At 34.1% G+C, this 24,809-nt stretch overlaps 1 pseudogene; it reads left to right on the forward strand.

Annotated features, from left to right (window-relative positions):
- The first annotated feature begins 1,104 nt into the window (after positions 1-1,104).
- LOC114378869 lies at positions 1,105-3,239 on the forward strand (annotated as a pseudogene).
- Positions 3,240-24,809: the final 21,570 nt, after the last annotated feature.

Here is a 24,809-nt window from a genome sequence, read left to right on the forward strand (position 1 = left end):
AGTTACATCTTTTGATTTTTGTTCAAAACTTATCATTGGTAATCGATTACCAAATCATTGTAATCGATTACACAAAGCATTTTTGCGAAAGGATGTGACTCTTCACATTTAAATTTGAATTTCAATGTTCAAACACACTGGTAATCGATTACCAAATCATTGTAATCGATTACACTGATTTGAAATCAATTGGAACATTGTAAATTCAGTTGAAAGCTTTTTGAAAACAATCTTTGCTACCGATAATCGATTACAATAAACTGGTAATCGATTACCAGAGAGTAAAAACTCTTTGGTAAAAGGTTTTGTGAAAAATTCATGTGCTACTCAATGTTTTGAAAAACTTTTTAGTACTTATCTTGATTGAGTCTTTTCTTGATTCTTGAATCTTGAATCGTGTTCTTGATTATTCTTGATTCTTGATTCTTGAAAACTTGAAATTTGAAACTTCTCTTGAATCTTTCTCTTGATTCTTGAATTGTTCTTGACTCAATCTTGAAATCATTCTCATGGGCTTTTTGTCATCATCTTTGTTATCATCAAAACACCTTGAATCAATCTTGATTCATCATCATGAAGCAATGAAGTTTGCTTCTACAGTTACGAGAGTTAACTTTGACTAGCTCTTTGTCCCAACCATCTTTGCATACAAATTCCTCAGTTGCTCTACTATAAAACCCTCCATTTATAGCTGATGATCCTCCAAGAACTCTTCCTCTCAAAGGAAACCCTAGGAATTGAGCCATTACCAATTGTACGAGGAATGACATATAGTCTGCTTGGTGAATATGGTGCATACCTCTAATACATCCAGTATTATAAATGCAACTTCAAAATTTAACTTCAACTAATATTAACATTGGGTTTGATAGATTTTTAATTGTCTAAAATTTCTAAAAAAAAATACACATTTAAACTAAACTTTTCAAATACATAAATGTAATCCTGACAAGTTTGCAAATAAATAATTGACTGAATGACAACCCTACAGTCAATGAAATCCTGACAACTTGCATGACTTTGAGTCGATGAAATTTGCGTTAGACCGATGAAATTTGAGTGAATGAAATCAGTGATGGAATTTGCGATACTGATTTACAGATCATGGTTAGGACTAGAGGATTAGGTCGTGCCTTAGGTCACGTTACTGGCAAAGGTGTGGGCAGAGGAGATCGTGATGATTCTGATGATGCTCCACAGCGTCGACGGCCTACCGCATCCGCATGCAGGTAGAGAGTAGCTGTCACTGCTGAGCACGATGAGCCAGTGGTCCCTACGACAGTGGCTGCTGGAGCTTCGATTGAGGTTGTCATATATGCAGATGAGCCGATGGCAGGAGGTGATGTACATGACACTTGGGCAGACACTCCTACAGACACAGGCGTACAGGCTGTTGAGGATGAGCCTGAGGGATTTCCGGGTAGTCCGAGGGATCCATCCGTGCTGATCGAGTATGCGGATCACATTGCAAGCAGTGTATGGAAGAGAGAGGTATTTATAATATTGAATTTTAGTTAGTTGCTAATTATACTTTATGATTGAAATTTGTTTTCCTTTAAAAGATGATGTTAACGAATTGTGTGTTCCTTTAAACTTCAATTCGAGAGCGTCCTGAGTTGAAGCTATCCTCTCAAGGGAGGAAGATGCATAGTTTAGGCAAGCCTGTCCCTGCCATTGAGGGGCTAGTTGCTGGGACAGGACTAAGTCCTTTAATTGCGTGTTCGGTAGACACTGGCGATTGGGGACTTTTGTCATCGTTTGTCGAGCGATGGCACCGGGAGACGTCTAGTTTCCATCTCCCTGTGGGAGAGGTGACGATCACGCTGGATGACATCTCGTCTTTTCTGCATCTGCCCGTGGTTGGCCACTTGCATGCCTTTTAGCCCTTGCACGTGGATGATGTGGTACAGATGCTGGTGGACTTATTGATGGTCTCTGTAGAGGCTGCCAGGGCTGAGACAAGGTGGTGTCGTGGACTGTACGTATGCCTGCAATGGGTACGTGATATCTATGAACTCCAATTCCAGGCAGGTCATTGGCCAGCTACGGCTCGCGCGTATCTTCTTCATCTTCTGGGTTGCACTCTGTTTGCTAACAAGAGTGCAACCAATGTTCATATTGTGTTTTTGGAGGCCCTTCGTGACCTCAGTCAGACTGGGAGGTACGCCTGGGGAGTAGTTGCGCTGGTGCATATGTACGACCACCTGAACAATGCTTCTATCAGCAGCAGCCGATAGCTTGGTGGTTACATCCCACTGCTGCAGGTAACAAACATGTTTTTCATTCATTGAAGTTCAACAATGTTTAACTTTAAATTTTGTTAGACTTTCATTATTAATGTTTATGATTTTCATGTTATCTCTGTAGTGTTGGATATACGAGCACTTTCCCTCAGTCGTGGAGTCCATTGCTGATCCAGACTACGACGAGGATTCACCGTGTGCCTATAGGTGGATTACTACGAAGAAGACCGTGATGAGCATACGTACACCGGCATATAGGGAGCACCTAGACCGACTCCGGATTCCAGATTTCTGTTGGATCCCATATGGGGAGCATCGACCGGTCCGGGACTTCCATATGATTTCATGCTATTCTGGTCTCCTGCGCTGGGGGCCCATTGTTGTGTATTACCGACCAAAGAGGGTCATGCGGCAGTTTGGATACACCCAGACCATTCCTGCTTCGCCTGTCGATTCATAGGTGGCGTATACACGACAGGTGGATGCACTATTCGGATCATATGGTTGCAGCAGGTGATGTGTGTGTTGTGCTAGGTCAGTGTGCCAGCGATTACATAGACTGGTTCTTCCGCATTTCGCATCCTTTCATGACACCAGGCCAGACATCAGATCCTCTGCCAAATGGTCATGCTCCGCAGCCTCGAGTCGTCCCTCAGGTCCCAGAGACAGATATCCCTCACGTGCCAGAGTCAAGAGCACCATTGACATCTGCGAGGCCTGCTGTGGACGAGCCTAGACATGCAGTGGCAAGTAATACTAATAATTTACGTCAATATTTTCATAATAATTTATCTAATCTGTTTGTTTTATATTTAATAGGAAGTTTGCTATGGGATTGTTGAGAGGTTGGAGTGTCATCTGAGCCTAGGGGTGGTCATGTCAGGCTCATCGACACATGAGGTGATCGAAGAATGCCTCAGGATGGATAGGAGTGTCACATAAGACCGGCTAGTATATGTTAGGTCTTGACGCAAGCGGCGCACGGATCAAGCGTAGTTTATTTACATATTTTATATTGATATTCGATGTATATACAGTTATTGTACTTGAACCCATTTCATTAGTAATGTTGGTTTTATTTATTTCCATTAGTAATGTTAGTTTTATTTATTTCCATTGATTGTGTATTCCCTTTGCATAATCTAGCTTAATGGATGATATTAGGATTGTGATCAACTTGCTGCCTATTAAATAATTATTTGAAAAATGTGTTTTTAAAAATGTTTTAAAATTTAATTATCGCTATACTAGCTATAATTATAGGATTGTGATCAACTTGTTGCCTATTAAATATGTTTTTTTTTTTAAATATGCAAGGGCTCGACAAAATAAATTAATAACAAATCAAACTAATGATAGGCTCATCAACTGAGACTGTCAAAATTAAGCTCAACTAGCTTATAATTAGTTTTTTTCATGTTAATTAAAAAACAAACACTTCTTTCCTAAAATATAGCCTCATCCAATTAATTGGTTCTCATAAAAGTTACCCCTAATTCTATTAAGGTTTAATTATATTTTTAGTCCCAGAAATAAAACAAAAATATTATTTAGTCTGCAAATAAAATGTTTATAATTTTATTCTGTCAAATTAATAAAATGTTTTTTTAATTTCTCTCCTCAGATAAAAATCCGTATTTATATTTTATAATTTTATAATTAGGCGTAACATTTATATTTTATTTTAAGAGACTAAAAAATAAAACCTTCTAATTTGAGAGACTAAAAAATAAAACCTTCTTATTTGAAGCATTATACATCATATTAAATTAATAATTGATTCATATAATTTATTTATTTTCTTGATTTCCATATTTTGTATCAGAGTTAAATGTACTTTGTTAAATATTTTTAATTAGTTCAACATTAAATTATTTTTAATTGATGACAAAATATATTTTAATTAAGTTTTAATTTTATAGTAGTTTCTTTTAAAAAATGAACTACTCGAGTTTAAATACTTAATTGTTATTTTTCGTTTGTTGTAGTTTTTTTTTATATTTAAAATAAATTTGCAAGATTGACAAAAAAAGTAAAAGTAGTAGAAATAAAATTTAACATAGAACGACAACTCATCTTCCATTTCCAGAAGAAAAAAAAAGAACGATTATGCGATACATGAATTCAAACAGTACATCAACTTCAACATAGTCGAATGAAATTAAATTTGCATCAAATACTACAACTAACTCATGCTAATTTTGCGACAAGGACAACTCGTCTTCCATTTTCGGTACAGGTTTACTAAAAACAGCTAAAATTTCTATTGGCCCAATCTTTTACCAGTAGTTAGACTCAATCAACACCTTCATCATGTCATCATTGGTTTTGAGTTCAATTATTTCAAATTTTATAACTTTTTCTGAATACTTATGGTGACTTGATTTTCGAAAAAACAATCGCCTTACCATTTGTGTTTCATGAATACCATAAAGGGGAATCCCAGGAGGCGCAACTTGCTTGATCAAATCCTTCAGTTCATCCATGGTACATCCGGTGGTAATGTCAAACTTTTTGGGATATTTTCTTGTGAATGAGTAACCAACAAACTCATTTTGGCGTGACATGTTCCACCTCCCATTGTAATATAGCAGGGCATCATGAGTAGGGGTCATAGTGGCTTGAAGTAAGTTTAAAATACCATCTGGTGTTCTAGCAATGCTACATAATAACTCAATCAGACCAACAAATGAAAATTCATGATTACACATTAGCATTGTGTTAACATCAGCATCATCTTTCAGTTGCATACATTGAAACCGAAATTGATTACATGCATATGTGAAAGGTTGTCGGTAGTAAATTTCATCCAAAAATTGCTTATCGGTTAGCTTAAGGGTATTGTGTATTCTGGTTTTTAACATTTGAAAATCACAACCGTTAGGTACTCAAATGGGAACTGGAGTGGAAGCTTGAAAGGAAACACCACTGTCGTTGTGAACAATGGATCCATTTGGAAAAATAAAACCTAATGTGGAGTTCACAACTATCTGACTGCTTGTCTCTCCCAAGAATGCCATAGTTTTTTTGTAAGAGTTAGGTTACGACTGAAACTTGTGGTTTTTTACAGTGTTAGGCTGTGTCATATATATAGATGAGTTTTAATATCAACGCTGCATTTTTTAAAGATTAAAAATATGCATGCACATGCTTTCTGTATGTGTTGTCAACTACGCCAATGACGTGACACGCTTTAGCTTGCATTAGATTTGCATGTGCAGTCATGCTGTGCAAGGTCCTTTCACGCGCTTTATGTTAATGCAGACAACAATTTATCATACACGTTTTTTCACAATGTGTTGTCAACTCAAACAACGATATATCATACATGCTTTTTTAGAATTAAGTAATAATTTTGTTATGGATGTAACAAATATACAAAGATACATAAATGTGAATATCCAATTCAAAATGATCAGTCATTATAAATTACAAATTCAATCATCATTTATGTCAACATAGTCTCTCTTGAACATCATGAAGCTCTTGTAATGCTGCATTATGCTAATATATGGATTTGGCCACAACTTTGCATGAGGATGACAATTGCTAGACCATAACAATGCTACAGGCGGTAAGGGACAATGTTCTTTTAAATAAACCTGTTGTACATGCGAAAAAAGTGTTAACTCAATCCTACAAAACTCATTGCATAAATATAAAAAAATAAAAAACTTCATATCTACAATGTACCTCAACAAAATGATTGTCATACACATGACCGATACAAATTATACGATGCAATGAAGAATTTGCCAATGGTTGACTTCTAAGAGGAAAAAATGTTGTACATTGCTATTTAGACAAGGATACAACGATTACGTTATACTTTGATGCAATGGCATGTCCCATGTACGTTATATCCATCCACTTATCCGTAGTCACCTGAATGAAACAAATATACATGTCAAACTTAATTTCAAAGTTAAGTCTTAAAAATCAAATACATAAATTACATACCTTGGTTAACCCATCAACAAGTAGTGACATCCTTAATTCCTCAAATCTCTCTGTGCCACCAAAGAGCTTGATATAGTCTTTTGAGAATTTGGCAAGTTCTTTAAGTAGATGGTTGCGGACCACCAACCAAGAGTCTTCACCCATACCTAATAAACCGAAAACCGACCGATATACACAGTTACCATCAACTTTGACATCAACAATCTTACCAATGAAGTCGTGCATAAATGGTTGAAACTGGTCCAACATGGGCATCATCGTTCTTCGATTCAGTTGCTCAGAGGATGATGCAGTACGCCTCACCGACGAATTGCTATTTTGCATAGATTCAAAGGCATCTACATACTCCCAGTAAGATGGATCGCGCTTTATTGACCTTGGGTTCCTGCTCATAGCTTTCTTCGGTGCCCCCTTCGTGTTAACCTTTGCTGGAGAAGGACACATCGAATTCTGATCAGGGTATGCAATTTCCCAAAGTTTAGTCTTCATAGTAAACTTGCCACAAACATCAAGTTCTTCGAATCTTTTGGATATTGTTTCTATTTCTTCCTTGATGCTCACTTCGGGCTCAAATAACCCTTGGTCAGAAAAAAATTAGTCTCCTCCAAAACATATGGATTGAATCCAGTGGGATGTAACTACCAACATATTTGGATAGCTCACAAGCACAAGGAAGACCAAGCGTGGTTCTCACCATGCAACCACAACTTGAGGGATTCTTGCTAGCATAGTCAACACGCTCTAATTCAACAACAATTTGATTTAAAGCATACCTTGAAATCATTCCAAGAAGCCTCCTATATAAGGTTTTTTTGAACACATGTCCAACGACATGTGTACTTGTTTCAAATGATGCTTTAATCTCCGTGTGCTGCAACATAATCATGTTGTTCATGGCATCCCACACACTGCATAAGTCTCCAAGGCTATTTTGTAACAATCTTTTTAAAGACGAGTGAGCAGATTCAACCCTACATTTTAAATACACAAATAAAAATAAACTTATACAATAATACAGTTCCATCAATTCATCAACGTTAATAGAAATAGTTGAACAATTTCATACCTGTTTGTTGTTGTGTTTCCTAAGTGCATCAGCTTATTAGTCCAGGCGGAAACAAATTTTTCCATATGTGGTATTATCCATGTTTCCTTGACATAGTCAACAAACATTGGCCAAGGTGTGCAAGCCATTTCGAACTTCTTCAAGCATTCATCAAACTGTTATTTTGAAGGACAATCAGTCAGACATCCCCAGCAATCCATGACATAATCCCAAGCATTTTTTTGCCCAATTAGTGATTTACATTTGGCCTTCACATTCTTTTTTATGTGAAAGCTGCACAACAAATTTGTATAGTTAGGGAATACAACCTTCACTGCATTTATCAATGCTTGGTCTCTGTCAGTGACAATAACTCCAGGGAGGGCATCACGCTTTAAAAAAAGGCCTCAGAAGCATTGTAAAGCCCAGACCAAATTATTAACGCATTCGCCCTCCACATATGCAAAATCGGAAGAGAATGTCATCCCAATCGGTGTCACCCCAACAAAATCGAGCAGTGCGAGTCTATACCGGTTTTTTTTGTAGGTGTTGTCTATCAAAAACACCAAATTACATGTGTTGACTAACTTCACTGCATCAGGGTGAAACCAAAAGATATCATGAACCACGTCTTCATCCTTTATTTTGTGCCAATGAATATACTGATCACGTTCAAGAAGTTTCATCAGATTTTGCATTTCAAGATCGCTTCCTCTTATGGAAGAACGGAATGCACTTCTTGCATTGTATGTTTGTTTAATGGTCGTACAACTATTGGCATTGTGTTCCTTTAGAGTTAGCAGAATGTTTCTTGGCTTCATCATGGACTTCGTCATATAAGCAATAAGTGTTTTTTCAGCTTTAGCCAATTGCCCCGCATATGGATGTCCAACTAATGATTTGTCCAATTCATGATTATGCACTCCACAAATCAACTTCACCATCCAGCCTTCTTCTCCAACCACTGGCTTGCAACAAAGCTTGAAGGGACACCCACATTTCTTAGCCCCAGTGTCTCTTCTGATAAATTCTTTTTTCCTATACCTATACTCGTCACTCCTTTCACAACCAATTAACACAAACTAGTCCTTCCTCTACTACCTGTGTTTGTGTCCGACCTTAAAATCACTGCCACAAATCCATTTTCATGAGCAACGGATCGAGCCCACCGCAAAACATCCTATCGACACTCAAACACCTACAAAGCAATCCACATAATTTAAGATTTCTACCAATATTCATTTTATTAAATCTGTGACAAACATTAATATTATAACCTGAGAAGTATTAAATGCATCGGAACAATCAACATGTGGTTCATTCGTACCACATGCTTCTTCATTTTCATAATCCATATCTGCTTGTTCAGACATTATTTCATACATCCACTCATCTTCGTCCATCTAACCAACTCAAACAAAAAATGCCCATACAAACAAATTAATAACTTTTTTAAAAAAAGGGAAACTAAATTCAAGAAACATCAAATATTAAAAATAATTACTCTTTTGGATCAAGTTGATCCGTAAGTCATCTATACGTTCCCAACACAGCCACCACCTTTTGCGTACCTCGTTTGCTGTCGCCGACCACCGCAATGCTCAACACCGGTACCTTCACCTTCCCCACACCTAACCATTCCCAACGAACCCACGAACCAGAGACAATGCCGCACGAAAAAGAGAAAACGAGAGAAGCACAGGCAAGAAAAATGACGTAAACTGTATTTCTAAAAAAAATAACATTTTTAAGGAAGAAAGAAGCTAGGGGCATTTTTGCCATTTAAAAATTTTGCTGGGTGCACCAACAAAAATGCTGGGTGCACCTAGCAACACTCTTATATGATTTAGATATTATCTTTTATTATTATTTTCATTTTACTTTAAATTTCTTAAGATACAAGATGATGACACATGTATTGCTATCATTCGTTAGGATTATTATATAATGTAAGATTTGCATTCTATTGAGGTATCAATTAAAATATGTTATTATTTTATTTTCTCTCTTAGTTTTGGTAAAATAATTGAAGTAGTGATAGAATAATGATCTTGCGCCTATCAAAAGTGTTAGGTTTTAACTTAGTAATGCGTATTTGATTTTACATTAGATGTTTCAAAATCATGTTAAAATGTCCATCAACATAATTTTTAACTAACTTTTTACATGGAAGGTTCAATCTCGAAGATTTGATTTTAAATGTAGAACTAATTCTAAATTAAAAGAACTTAAATAGCTTTTGTGTTGGATAAAAAAATTATACTAAATTTATTATTAACTTGTATGATAAAAAAAATAAACATAAAATTAATTTAATTCAAAATATTTTTTTATCAAACACTCATCCATACAATTAGGTTATGTTCGATAAAGTATTTTAGTTAGTTTTTAGTATTTTTATTAGCTCAAAAGTTTGTTTGACTATTCGACAATAACTTTTTTTAGTTGCTCCTTAGATTATGTTTGGTAAGGCATTGCACTTAACTTCTATTTTTTTTACTAGCTAAAAAACTTGTTTTATTGTTCGTTAAACGAGTTTTTTTAGTAGCTTCTTGCGTTTTTTGAAATGCTACTTGGACTATATTCAACAAAACTAGCTTAAAAGTTAGCTGGAAGCTGGAAAGCTAGCTCGTAGTTGAAAGTTGGAAGTTGAAAAGCTAGTTTATTAACTTTTTTCAAAAAAACTCTATAAACTATTAAAAAAAAAGCTTGTTTATCGAACAACCAAACAAGCTTTTCTGTTAGTAAAAAAAAACTAGAAGTTAGCTGAAATTTCTTGCCGAACATAATCTTGAAATAATATTTTTTTAAATGTTAGCTTCTAGATTTTTATATTTTGTTCCTTTTTTATCCTTCGTATATTTATCCAATTTCCTACTTATTCTTTTCAAATAAATCAGTTTTCCAACTTCTAGCTATCGAACATAGAGTAGTGTTTCAGAAAATGATAGAAGCTAATAAGGTTATGTTTGACAAAACTAGTTAAAAAAACTACCTGATAGCTAGTAGCCAAATATTTTAACCGTTGACCGTTAAATTTAAAGCGTTGACTAGACTAGAAATTTTACTACTATTTTCTCAAAAAATAAGAACTTTAAAAAATGTTTAAAGAAGGACTAGAATCATTGTTTTTACAACAAATGACACACTCCTTTATCACTAGACTCACTTGACCATTTGAATATTTAGTTTAAAATATAATATTAATAAAAGTTTTATATGAAAATAGTTTAAAATTTAAACTTTATTCTTTTTTAATTTATTATAGTTTTATAATCTTATATATTATCTTTTAAAATATAATATATAAGATTAACTTCTATTTTTCATATAAATTAAAATATGTATACTTATATAAACTTTATTTTTAATTTATATATTATATTTTTATAATCATGTGTATTTTATCACATTATTTAAAACTTATTTTATACAATAAAGATATAATATAAATTTTATCTTTAATGTATATTTTTTTATATAAATTATAATTTCATAAAATGACAGTATTTTATTATCTTTTAAAATATTTATATATGTGATTTAATGAAAATATTTTTTTATATTGAGATATTGTTGTTATTTATTATAATATTACTTTTATTTAAATTTAAATTTATTTAATCATGTACATAATTTTTTTAAAGAATTAAATTATATAGTAAAGATACGTAATTAAATAAAATGATAGTATTTTTTATTTTTTTAAAATATTTATGTATGTGATTTATTGACATTATTTTTTCATCTATATTACAATATATAACATGAATATCTTAATATAAATAAAAAATATTGTCTCTATATCACAATTATTCTTTTAAAAGATAAATATAATATATAAAATAAAAATAAAACTTATATATATATTATAACTTAAGTGAAAATAGAATTTAATCTTATATATTATATTTTAAAAGATAATATATAAGATCATAAAAATATAATAAATTAAAAAGAATAAAATTTAAATTTTGAACTATTTTCGCATAAAACTTATATTAATACTATATTTTATACTAAATATTCAATTGAACACTTTGGTGTATTGATAAAAGATTGTGCTTCTTACTTTAAATATCATGGATGTAGTTCTTTCTCAAATATTTTTAAAATTATTTTGAAATATAGGGGGACTACTTAGAAGATACTAAAAACTTAACTTTTAATATTTTCTTCTAATTTTATCTTTAATATACTTATCAAATTTCCTAATTACTATTTTTAAATAAATCATGATTTTATTATTTTTTTGTTATTTTACATTTTTTAACTATTTCAATAACTAATTTTATCGAACACATATAATTTAATAAGCTAATTTTTCAATTTTTAGTTTTTAACTACTAAGGAGTTATTCCAGCTCCCAACTAATTTTTTAAGCTAATTTTATTAAATATAATTTTAATTATCTCACATTATTAAAAACTTTGTGATCCATAATAATTTATCCGACCTGAACAAGATTTTCTCACCTAATTTTTAACAAAAAAATACACAGACACTTAATTATCTAACCGACTATATAGATGAACATATATGGAAAAGAGTAAGATCAGTAAGCGAAGCTTCTCTGATATACTACGATGTGATACCAGCCTACTATCTTTTGACTCTTTTTGCAATATGTCCACGTCCTCTCTCTGAGTTACGGGACCAGAAATTTCTTACTAAATTCCAACACTATATACCTTATGGACGAAGTTAATTAGTCGTGTGGGATTAAAGTAAATTGAATACAAGGCAAAGTATCGGTGTCAATTAATGAAATTAATTCGTCAAATTCCATAGACACTATGCTACAGAAGTCTTTGGGTTTTCTTTAAAAAAAAGAAGTCTTTGGGTTGTTCATTAGAAGTTTACCTGAAATATGTAAACATCGCACTACTATAGTCAATTTATTAGTGTACTTATGGTAGCTTTTTTTTTAAAAAAAAAAAATAGTGTACTTATGGTAGAGTTTTTGAGAATACGAGATGACATTGAGAGGCATTTGGAATCATAAATAGGTTTGATGTAAAAATGAATCATATCTGATGTAATTACCAAGTTAAATAATAGTAACGTAAAAAAAATAAACAAAACCAATTATTAGTTAACTTCTAATAAAACATGGCTTAATATTTACACCAACTATTAATTTATAAATCTTATATAAATACTGATTATATTATAAAATAAAATAATATTCCTTAATAAAAATAATTTAAAATTTAAAACATTAATTTCTAAATTCATATTTTAAAATCGACATTACATTTTAAGTAAAAATATAAATTTAAGTTTTGTAAATGAAAAAATTGGGTTAAACAGAAAGATTCACTAAAAATAATCAATGATAAAAATCTATTATATCATAAGGTTTAATTTTATGAATGATATTATGTGATATTTTTATATTTATTTTTTTCAAAAATATTAAATGATATTATTTAATTCAATTACTAATTCAAATCAATATTATTCTATTATGTAAATATATTATATTTTATTATTTATTGTATTAGATCTATATTCAATTATTATTCTATTAAACGCAAACATTCTATTTTTATCATTTTTATTTTTAATCAATTATTTCATTCCTTTTTTTTTATCATTTTTAATAATGATTCTAATAAGATAAACACTATTATTAATCAAATTAGTTAATTTAAAATATAAAATCTTTTTATTTCAATTATGGAAAAATTTATTTAAACTAAAAACTTATTCCAAATGGGTGAATGTTATTATTGAAACTTCAAATGTTCTTTAATATTTAAAGATATTTTTGTCAATTAATGTTTAAATATGTTTCACAAATTATCCTACTGGGATTTAGCAAACCTCCGTATTTAGTAGTCGGGCAAGTAGAATACTTGGATTTGGAGAATATGACATTTAAATAAGGAAAAAGGGAAATTCTATTTTTTTAATTGAAAGATAAGGAGTAAACTCTAATTCTAAAAATTGTCTATTATTAAAGGAAAGATAAGATAAGATCATAATCTAATTAAATTATCTCTTAAGTGAAATTGAGATTCAAACATCCAATTTCACCTCTATAAAAGGAGTTCATCAAGGTTCAAGTATTCCAATCTCATTCCAACTCACATATTGATACTTGCTTACCTCTACACCGCTAAATTGAACGTCAAAGTATCATTGCAGGTACACCTCACCACTGTTCGTGGAGGAGATCACCAAGAAACGTCGTTGTGAGAGGGTTCTACCAAATTTAGTAAGAACATTTGGCGTCCACCGTGGGACAAGGGAAAACTTCTCCTTCAACCACCATCAATGGCAAAAGAAGATGAAAATACCCCCACAACCAACCAAGGAAGACCACCACAGGGACAAACATCCACTATATCTGGAGTGTCTGCCATGGGAACCCCTAAAATGGGAGTCTTGCAATTGTGGTAAACATCTTGCGTCAGGTGCCTAATGATCATGCTTTGATCGTCGTCCTACAAAGGGAGATGGACACATTGAAGCAAAATAATGCCCAAGAGATGGAGAACCACCAAAAGGAGAATGTCATCCTTAGGGAACAATACCAAAAGCTTTAGAAAGATCGCCAAACACACTCAGTCTCTGCAGTTTCTATTCATTGGACTCGCTAAGTTGGGACCAATGAAGCCGACAAGACATTGAGAGAAGGAACATCGTCGGTCACTTAAGTGGTCCAGATAGCAGCAAATGCAGAGAATTGACTTCATCCCTTTGTCGATGGGATCATGGAAGCACAACTGCCACTCGGATGAAAGATGTTGACCATAGATCATTACAATGGACTCTCAGACTTGGATGAGCATGTGGGCACATTCGTCACACAAATAAACCTATTCACAAATGACGACACCATCATATGTCGAGTATTCCCAACTAACTTAAAAGGTGCAATGCTCCATTGGTACACTCACTTGTCGAGGAACTCGATAGAATCATTTGCAACACTCATTACACATTCTGAAGCTCAGTACGCGACAAGTAGACCACGTCACCTGACATAGTGGCACTCGTAAACATTCGGTAGGAAGAAGATGAGCCACTTTGCAACTTTAAGAAGAGATTCTCCTAAGTCTCAGTTCGAAAGCGATACTTGAGCCCGTAAGTTGCTTTTAATTCGATGATCATAGGTTTAAAATCAAGACCCTTCTTAGGAAACGTATGCAAAAAGCCTCTTGCAACCTTGGATAAGCTAAGAGCAAGGGCTACCAACTTCGTACATGTGGAGGAGATGACCACATTCAGAGCACAAATGAATCGGGAACCCTCAAAGAAACAAGTGGAGCAAGTGGTAAGAATTTAGAGCGGTTAAAGTCGAGGAAAATTGAAAGCCAACAGGTCTCCTGGATCTAAATTTAGCCATTATATTCCTTTAATAGAAAGTCGAGGCCAAGTACCAGAGGAAGCATGTAGCGCAAAGCTAATCCAATTGGCAGCTAAAAATTGACCTCCCCCAGTAACAGACAAATTCAAATATTATCGTTATCATCGAGTGACAGGTCACAACACTGAAGAATGAACTACCCTGTAGTAAAAAATAGAGAAACTGATCCAAAAAAGGCATCTTCATAGATTAGTTAAAGACAAGGACCCCTCGCGTGATCAAAATCAAGAGCGAGAAAGGTGTTGAGAACATAGTTGGACTTGAGAAACCACTAAGGCGCAACAAAGTGACAAGAGTACCCTACCCGGAACTCAGTTTCGAGGTGTGATTAACATGATAGCCGGAGGATTCACAGGAGGAGGAAGTTCAGACTCAGTGCATAAACGCTACATTCGCGGCCTCAAGATGGTTAACTTAGTGGAAGCTGAAAAGAAGCCCGCCAAAAGCATGCCCCTCCATAACTTTGATAGAATAGGACTTTGGGGACATTGAACAATGCCATAATGACCCCATGGTTGCCAAGGTAGAGGTGGAGAACTTCTTAGTGTGCAAAGTCCTACTCGACAATGGAAGCTTTGCTGATGTCTTATACTGACCTTCAAACAGTTAAGCATACCGAAGGGCCAAATAAAACCATTCCTGAAACAACTCACGGGTTTCACATAAGAGATAGCTTGCACGATATGATAGTCCATCTGTTGACCATTTTCAGGGACGAGAAAGGGTCAAAGTCCATCATGATCAAGTACCTCCTAGTTGATGCATGCACTTCATACAACACACTCATAGGACGCCCTTCGCTCAATGAGTTAGGTGTCATTATCTCAACACCTAATATAACGATGAAGTTTCCAAGCGAGAATGGAAAAATCATCCTTGTCTGAGCCAACTAGATGACAACAAGAGAATGTTACATGTAAGCCTCAGAATTGGAAAATGGAAGAAGAATATAAAGCCCAAGGCACAATTGGTGGCATACATTTCCCTTAATATCAATCTGAGGGATGTTGAACCCGATCTGAGAAAGGAAAAATTGAGAATAGAGCCAATAGAAGAAGCCAAGCCTTTCCAACTAGGCAAAAAGCCATCTCAATGCACCAGACTCAGATGCCAAATGAGTACCAAAGTGGAAGAATCCATAGCCCAAGTGTTAACAACAAATGCAAATTTGTTTGCATGGTTTGCACCAGACATGCCGGGAATCGAACTTGAATTTCATTAACATAGGCTAGCCATTTATCCTAAGGCTAAATTTGTTGTGCAAAGGAAGATGAAACTTAACCTTGAAAATGGAAAAACTATAGATTAAAAGGCAAAGAAACTGTTAAATACAGGGTTCATTAGAGAAGTACAATACACCACGTGGTTGACCAATGTGGTGATGGTCAAGAAGTCCAATGGGAAGTAGAGGATGTGCACCAACTACACAAACCTAAATAAGGCTTGCCCTAAGGACTCATAAGCACTCCCATGTATAGATTGCTTGTTCGATGGAACATTCGGATTCCTCATTATTAGCTTTCTGGATGCGTATTCTGGATACAACTAAATCCCGATGTTCAAATGAGATGAGGAAAAAACCATGTTCATGTTCGAAATATTATTGCTACTCGGTTATGCCATTCAACCTTAAGAATGTCGAGGCCATTCATCAGAGGTTGATGGACAAAATATTCTCCAATCAAAATGGAAGGAACCTAGAAGTCTATGTTGATGACATGGTGGTCAAAAGCAGGAGCACCACCTCCCACACAAAAGACTTAGTAGAGATCTTTGTTGAGATTAGGAAGTACATGAAGAGGATAAACCCAAAAAATGCATATTCGAGGTACAAGGAAGGAAGTCACTTTGCTTCATGCTTACACATAGGGGAATTAAGACCTACCCAGAGAAATGTCCAATCATTATTGTAATGAGAAGTCCTAACACTTTGAAAGAAGTGTAGAGACTCACTGGCCGACAAGCAGCACTATCTAGATTCCTGCCAAGAGCAGCGGACACGACCAAACCATTCTTCAAATTATTGAAGAAGTAGGAGGGAATAGAATGGAACCAAGAATGTGAAGCCCATTTTTAGAAACTTAAATAATTCTTCGCTTCACCACCCATCCTCACCTAGCCTTAACCAATTAAATATTTGATTCTACACTTAGTAGTATCAGAACAAGCTATAAGTTCTATGATCATGGTAGAGAAAGAAAAAAGTCAAAATCATGTCTACTACATCATCCAAGTCCTAAAAAATATAGAGACTTGATATCAAATGATTAAGAAGTTAGCCTTGGCTCTAGTCACAACTACTAGGAGACTAAGACCATACTTCCAAAGTCATCAAATCAAGGCTCGAATCGACCACCCCATCTGAAAAATTATGAAGAACTAGAACACGTAGGAAGAATGATAGCCTAGTCTATTGAGTTTTTTGATTTTGGGATCAAGTACGAACCAAGGGGTCCAATGAAGGCTCAATGCCTAGCAGACTTCATCGTCAAACTAACAACCACTACAAAACTGTAATGCCGAGTGTTGGAAGTTGAATGATTAGGGTTCATCCAATGAAAAAGTGAGTGAGGCTGGAGCCATCCTAGAAAGCTTAGATAAAGTAATCCTAGAGCAATCCCTAAGGTTCAAGTTCGAGATGTTGAATAATCAAGTTGAGTACAAAGCACTTTTAGCCAACCTGAGATTGGATAAGGAAGTATGAGCTAAGTATCTAAAGTGTTGGAGTGACTCCAAGCTTGTTCCTGGTTAGCTGAATGGAAAGTATCATACCAAAGATCCATAAATGACAAGGTACTACCATATGGCTACTCAGCTTAAATAGGCTTTTTCCAAGTTTGAGCTTCAACATATTGTAAGAGAAAATAATGAGCAAGCTGACTAGCTATCAAAGTTTGCCAATACAAAGAATAAGGGCCAATATAGAATGACCATCCAAGAAATAATCTTAAAACCTAGCCTAGACAAGGTTGTGGCGAGTGTAACTCCCGTTGACCGGGAATGGATGACTAGGATTTGAGACTTCCTAGAGAAAGGCACACTCCCAAAAAATCCAACAATGGCAAGAAAGCTCAAGAGAAATGTCAACTATTATGTGATAGAGGGAGGAGACCTGTACAAAAAAGGCTTCACGGACCCCCAATTGAAGTGTTTGACTCAGGATCAGTCTGAATATGAAACGAATGAGATGTATAGAGGGATATTGGAATGCACTCAGGATCTTGATCAATGACAACCCGAGTTCTTAGAGCTGGGACTATTGGTCGACAATAAGAAGAAACTGTGTAGAGTATGTGAAGAAGTGCGAAGAATGCCTACAAAACAATTGCAAGACATAGTGGCGCCATAGCCCTTTGCCATGAGGAGTAGACATACTTGGACCTTTTCCATTATCAAAAGGACAAGTAAAATATCTCCTAATAGGAATTGATCATTTCATCAAGTGGATAGAGGCCAAGCCTATAACCACCATCTTGGCAGCCAATGTTCGTAAATTCGTTTGGAAGAAAATCGTGTGCCAATTCAAAATTCCCAACACTTTGATCTCTGACAACAAAACACAGTTTGTTGACAAGGGAGTCAAGAAGTTCCTCAAAACTTTAGGGATCAAACACAAAGCAACTTCAATAGAACACCCACAAAGCAATGGGCAAACTGAAGCAGCCAACAAAGTCATACTCAGAGTTGAAAAAGCGAGTTGGAAAGGCCAAAGGCAACTAGGCTAAGGAGCTTCTTGCCATTCTATGGGCCTATCATTGCTCTACACAATCGACAATAGGTGAGACCTCTTTTTGACTCTCATACAGATAAGATGCAATGATACTAGTAGAAGTTGGTGAACCTTCTCTTCGAATTGTGAACTTCATAGAAGAAGAGAATAATGAGATGCTCAAGGAAACACTCAATTTGGATGAAGAGGCCATCAAAGAAGTCCACATGAGAGTCGAGTTGTACCAGAGAAGGGATGAAAAAAGATACAATAGTTGGGTCAAATTGAGAAACTTTTTGGCAAATAACTTGGTGGTAAGGAAATGTGGAGAAGCCTGAAAAGATCCTAGAGTAGGAAAACTTGTTGTACACTGGGAAGACCCTTTCATAGTTGCTAAAGAACTTGGAAAAAACATATATTGACTAGAACACTTAACCGGCAAGACGATTCCAAGAACATAGAATGTCACTCATCTCAAGTTTTACTACAGCTAAACATTTAAGTGGTGATGTACTCTTTTTTCTACTCTAACATTTTCTTCCCAAGAGGATTTTTGTTAGAGAGGTTTTAATGAGGCACACCCTCTTTCCACATTGAATAAAAGTATTCTTTTCATCATTGTCGTAACCTACCCTTCGGCGGGAGGGTGACGCGAGACTCACGGGAGTGTCTTCCAAGGAGGAAAAACGCACGGAGTTGCCACCAACATTTATTCAAGGAAAACGTTAGAAAAACCAAAAGAGGGTCTTCAAACTTTAAGAATAAAAGGTTCGGGAGTTGTTTTTATGCATGAGGAAGGTATTAGCACCCCATGCGTCTGTCACAAGGGACGACCATCTTTAATCAAATGTGCAAAATTATGACTTCAATTTTATTTTATTTTCTCTTTTTTATGTTTTTATCTTTTTGGGGTCAACAAAAGTGGGGCTTTTGCTCCTACGTATCCTCAATTGTGATGAAGAACTCAGACCTACGTAGTTCTTTTGGAAAACAAGAAAGTTATGCGGGGTATTGATTTTAAACTTTTAAACGGTTCGTTTTAACCGATAAAAGTAAAAAGGGACCGTTAAGGTGTTGGACCTTGAAACGGTTTCAAATGACCTTTTTGCGGGCAAAAGCTTGATTTGTGAGTTGATTTTAGCTTTAGTTTCACTTGGTTATTTCTCAACTCATTTAAAAGAGAACTTTCAAAGTAAATGACCGGTTGAAACTTACCTTTTTTATGATTAATCGAGGTTACAACATAAACAATCAGTTGAATTTATTTTAAAGGTGGTTAAACGAGATTATAACACAAATGATTGATTGAAATTCACTTTAAAATTGATTAAGTGAGATTACGGCTCAAACGATCGGTCGAAACTCGCTTAAAACAAAGAAAAAGAATACCAAAAGTGGAAGAATGAAGATGAAAACATACAAAGCAATAATGAACCCCTAAGGGTGCATAGAATGAATTCAAAGCTTCGAAATCAAAAACTAACCGGTTGAAGAACGATGAATGATAAAGAATGGACGAAGAACAGCGAAGAACGTTCGTGGAATTGATCACGGAAACGTCATGGAAGCGTTACGGAAGCGCCTCGGCCTTGATTTTCTTCTTTTTTTTCTCCTTTTTCTCACTAATTTTAAGTGAAATATGCTTGTCAAGGGTGCTGAACCCCTTCCCTTCAGCCTCCTATGCCTATTTATAACAAAATAGGGGGAGGAGCTTGCCGCCCAACTCGCCCAGGCAAGCTCAGCTCGCCTAGGTGAGCTGGTGGCTTACTCTAGAAGCAACTTGCTCGCCCAGGCGAGCTGGTTGCTTCCCTCCTAAGTCATCTAGTGGGCCTAGGGGCTGAGGAATGTTCCAGAATGGACCATTTTGCCCCTATCTTGAGTTTCTTGCCCATTTCCTTTCGAAACGTCGCAAAACCCTATGAATCACACAGTGATCGCTATTAAGCAACTCAATTTGGTTGGAAAAAATCCCCATATTGACAAAAATTTCCCTTATTCTGAGTATCTTGCTCATTTCTTTTCATAACGTCGTGAAACCCTACGAATTGCACAGTGATTGATGTTAAGCAGCTCAATTTGATCAACGAAAATCCGCATGTTGACAAACAATTGTCCCCGAACAAAATTAGGGTATGACAATCATTAACTGCAGTTCCTCCAACAAAAAACCCAATCTGAGGCATAGATAAGACCAAACAAATATTTGGCTTACTAATAATAATAATAGACCAACAACCTTAGTCGGCAGAACATAAAATGCAAATAACTTAGAAATTTGGCTAAAAGAAGACCAAAAAAGTTAAGTTGCTTGGCTAAAATTAAACTGAAGATAACTAAATTCAATTGGCTAAAAATAGATCAAAATGAACTAAGTTACTCAGCTAAAAATAGACTAAAACTTATACAATATTTTGGCAGAAAACAGACTAAAGAAACTAAGTTATTCAACTTGAGATATAAGACTGAGTCATTCAAAGGTAATACTTGACTAAAATTAGACTTAGTTAAAAATTAGCACGAATTTAAATTAAATGATTTGGCTCCAAATGGTTAGACCAATAAAAGTTGGCTAAAAGTGATTACATTTTTTTGTAGTTCTCAATAAAAGAAATTAGAGAACGAAAACTGATTATAACACTTGGATGAAAGCACTAATATTATAAATAATTAAAGGAGGACCTTGTTTGATAGGTTGGATCTTAGGCCTTTACCAATAAAAAAGGCAAATCAAGCCAAATCAAGCATTTCCTCTGTAGGTATATCAGTTTCATCGACTAACTCCCCTTGATGAGTAACATCCTTGTCAACATCAAAAAGGGAAATGGTGGCAATCTTGAAAAAAAAATATTTGACCTGCTAGAGAGCCCTGTTGAACCCAACTTCATGGGTCTTCTGGATCTTGGCTTCGACTTTGCAGAGATCAGTCTTCAACTTTTCTTCGACCATCTTAGCATTCACCTTAAAAAGAGAAAATTCCTTGTTGAGACGCTTGATCTCTTCTTGGAGAGCCTTCGTTGAACCCTTAATAGTAGTGAGCTTGGTCTTTAAAGCCTCCTCTTAGGATTCAACATCTTTCAACTTAGTCTCTGTATCCACAAGAGACTTTTGAGATTCCTCGGTCAACCACAACAGTGTCTCATTAGCTCGAGTAGCCTCAACTAAGGCTTGTTTAACCTTGGCACACTCAGATCGTGCCTTCTGACACTCGACGTTTGCCCTTTTGAACTCATCACCCTAGAATTTGACTATCCCTCATGATCTTTCTGTAAAATGCGGAATGAAATCCATTGACGCATGAGGGCCAACCTTCCTTAACATATCTCAGTCAAACTGACTGAGCATGGGAGCTTGGATGAGAGCTTGAGGGTTAAAGTATTTTTCCCTCCACAGACACATTCCTTCATAGATAGGAAAGCAGGGGGGACTTTCAACGATGGAAGGACTGGTAATTGACACTTTGTCCACCATTTTCCTCTTAGAAGGCCCTCCACTTAGAGGCCCTTGATTTCCCAAACTATAATGCCAACATTGATAGGAGGAGGAGGCAAAACCAATCGTCATAGGAATTCTTTTTTTGCTTCCACTTGTCTTTCTTCACTTGAGCTTTCTCGGCCTTGGCCCTTTTAGCCTTCTTGATTGATTGATAGTCAAACTTGCCTATTATCATTGAAACAAAAAAAAAGTAGGTTTAGAAGAAGAGCAAAAAATAAAGGTAGGGTTAGAAAGATTGAATAAAAGACTCATAATCCAAGTTTGCATCCGAAGTCTTGGAAAAAAGGAGTTATGCCAAATGCAAAGAAGGCCAGCAAATTTACTGGAGAGGGTCCCATTTTCAAACTATTTACGTAAAGGGGTCCCTTCTCTAACAATTTACGGAGGGGGTCCATTTTTTACGTTGATGTCGCCAGCAGAATTGGCGAGACAGCTGTGCCGCCATCTGCAATGGCGAGAACGCTACTTACCTGGCGGAGAGAGGAGGTTGCCGCCATTCACAATAGCGAGAAGGGTGCTTACCTGATGGAGAGAAGAGGGAGACGCCATTGTCGTTGGCAAGACAGCTGACGTGGAAGCTGTCTCGCTGCTCCCACTGGCAAAATGCATGCTATCTCGGTGCTCCCATTGGCGAGATGCATGCCATGATCCTGTGAGCCAGTTCACGCCATCATGGGGTTTTGAAAGATGCTGAAGATGGCAGTGTATAGGATTGCGGTGTTTAGGGTTAGGGTTTGCAGTTTTCTGAAAAGGCTATTTGCAGGAGGTGAATAATAGCTTGTGAACGTTAACTTTTGAACGTTGCTTGTGAACGTTTTCAGCTATAAAAAAAATGCTCATCAACGTAAATGGATGCACATTTCTTCTTCTTGTTGAGCTCTCTTTCTTGTTGTCCTTGTTGTGCTTTTTTGTTGTGCTTCCTTGCTTCAAGTTTCAAGTTTGGTGCTTGCTGTGCTTCCTTCCTTCAAATTTGGTGTGTGCCCTTATTCTCCATAAATTTCTGGTAAGTGTTTTCAAAGTAAATAAAATTTATATATTCTATTAATAATATTATAAAAATAGTAGGTTAGTTAGTATTAATAGATATTCTAAGTTTAAGTTAGTTAGTATTAGTAGGTATTGTGTTGTTAATTTTTAAGTATTAATAGATATTCCAACGTTAGGTTAGTTAGTATGAAAATATTATTTGGTTAGTTAGAATGAAAATTTTATTTAGTTGGTGTATATATTCTTACATGTTATACGTGTGATATATATATATATATATATATATATATATATATATATATATGAAAATATTATTTGGTTGAAAATATTATTTAATTAGTTAGAATGAAAAATTTATTTAGGTATTGTATATATTCTTAAATATCATACGTGTGATATATATGGAAAAAAGAAAGAAGCTTCAGACAAAGAAGTTACACAAAAAAAAACCCATCATATGATAATGTGATACATTTTCTACTTGAAATCATTTTTTCCTTATTAATAAATAAATTATAATATTATTTATATTTAAATTATGGAAACATATATTATCAGTGTTTTTATTTTGTTTTTTTTAATAAAAAAAACCCTTTTTATAAGAAGATAAAATTTACTTCTTAAAATAAATAGGAAATTTTCTTTTTAAACAGAAGTAATTTAGATAAATATATTAAATTTAAAAATATTGATCAATAATAAGAAGAAAAAATAATTAAACTATAGTATTATTTATTATTTATATACATTTTATTATCGAAAAGTCCAAAATATACCTCCTATATTAATATTATTAATATATGATTCCTTTTGAACAGTAATATTTTTTATATTAAAATTTTGGTAACATATATTATCAGTGTTTTTATTTTTTTTAACAAAAAAGTACTTTTTAAAAAATATATTATACGTGTGATATATATATATATATATATATATATATATATATATATATGAAAATATTATTTGGTTAATTAGTATTAAAATATTATCTGGTTAGTTAGTATGAAAATATTATTTAGTTGTTGTATATATTGTTAGATTTTATATATGTGATATTAGCTTTTGTAGTATTAGGTATATATTTACATGCATGATACTTTAGTCAAGGCACATGTAATATTAGCTTTTGTAGTATTAGGCACAAGTTAATATTAGCTTTAGGTATATATTTGTATATTTTAGACTCACGTAAATTTTTAGTTTTTGTAATATTAAATACTTGACACGTAAATAAATAATTGTAATATTAGACACTTCACACACGTAAATTTATCTTTTAAGTATCATACTTTTGTATGTTATATATAGATAATACAATTTTAAATAAATGAATTGATAAGTTAATATTATTTGAGTTAATTATTTTTAGTTAGAATGTTATATATATTATTTGTTAGTTTTAGTTTGTAAGTTAATATTATTTGTTTTAGAAAATTTACGTGATTAAATATATGATACATTGTACATTATTATTATTATTGTATTACACGTTGTTTAAATAATTTTTTGCATTTCAATATTTGTTTGTATTTTAATTTATTTGGTAGTCCATATTTTATTTAATTATTTATTTGTTAATTGTAGAATATATTATGTTATTTATTTAAATTTGTCTATATGTATGTATTTGAAAGTATTTGTAGAATATATTTAAATTTTATTATTTGTATAATGTATTTTGATATTTATTTAAGTTTGTCTTCACATCTATTTTAATTTATGTATAGAATATATTCAAAATTGCTCAGTTTTATTTATTACAAATTTATTTATATATATTTAATAACGTTTTTATAGATGTGTGTAGTTTTATTTATATTATCTACAAATAATGTATAAATTGTTTTGAGAATTTATTGCAGTATCAATGGCATCTTCATCGTCGTATCCATCACATATTAAAATTAAGTCTGGCCCGATCGATAGTGATGTATTATGGATGCAACCTAAGAATGTTTTAGAACATGTTTGGAATGGGGAAGAAGATCGGAA

This window comes from Glycine soja, chromosome 12 (genome assembly GCF_004193775.1).
Source record: "Glycine soja cultivar W05 chromosome 12, ASM419377v2, whole genome shotgun sequence".
Lineage (NCBI taxonomy): Eukaryota > Viridiplantae > Streptophyta > Magnoliopsida > Fabales > Fabaceae > Glycine > Glycine soja.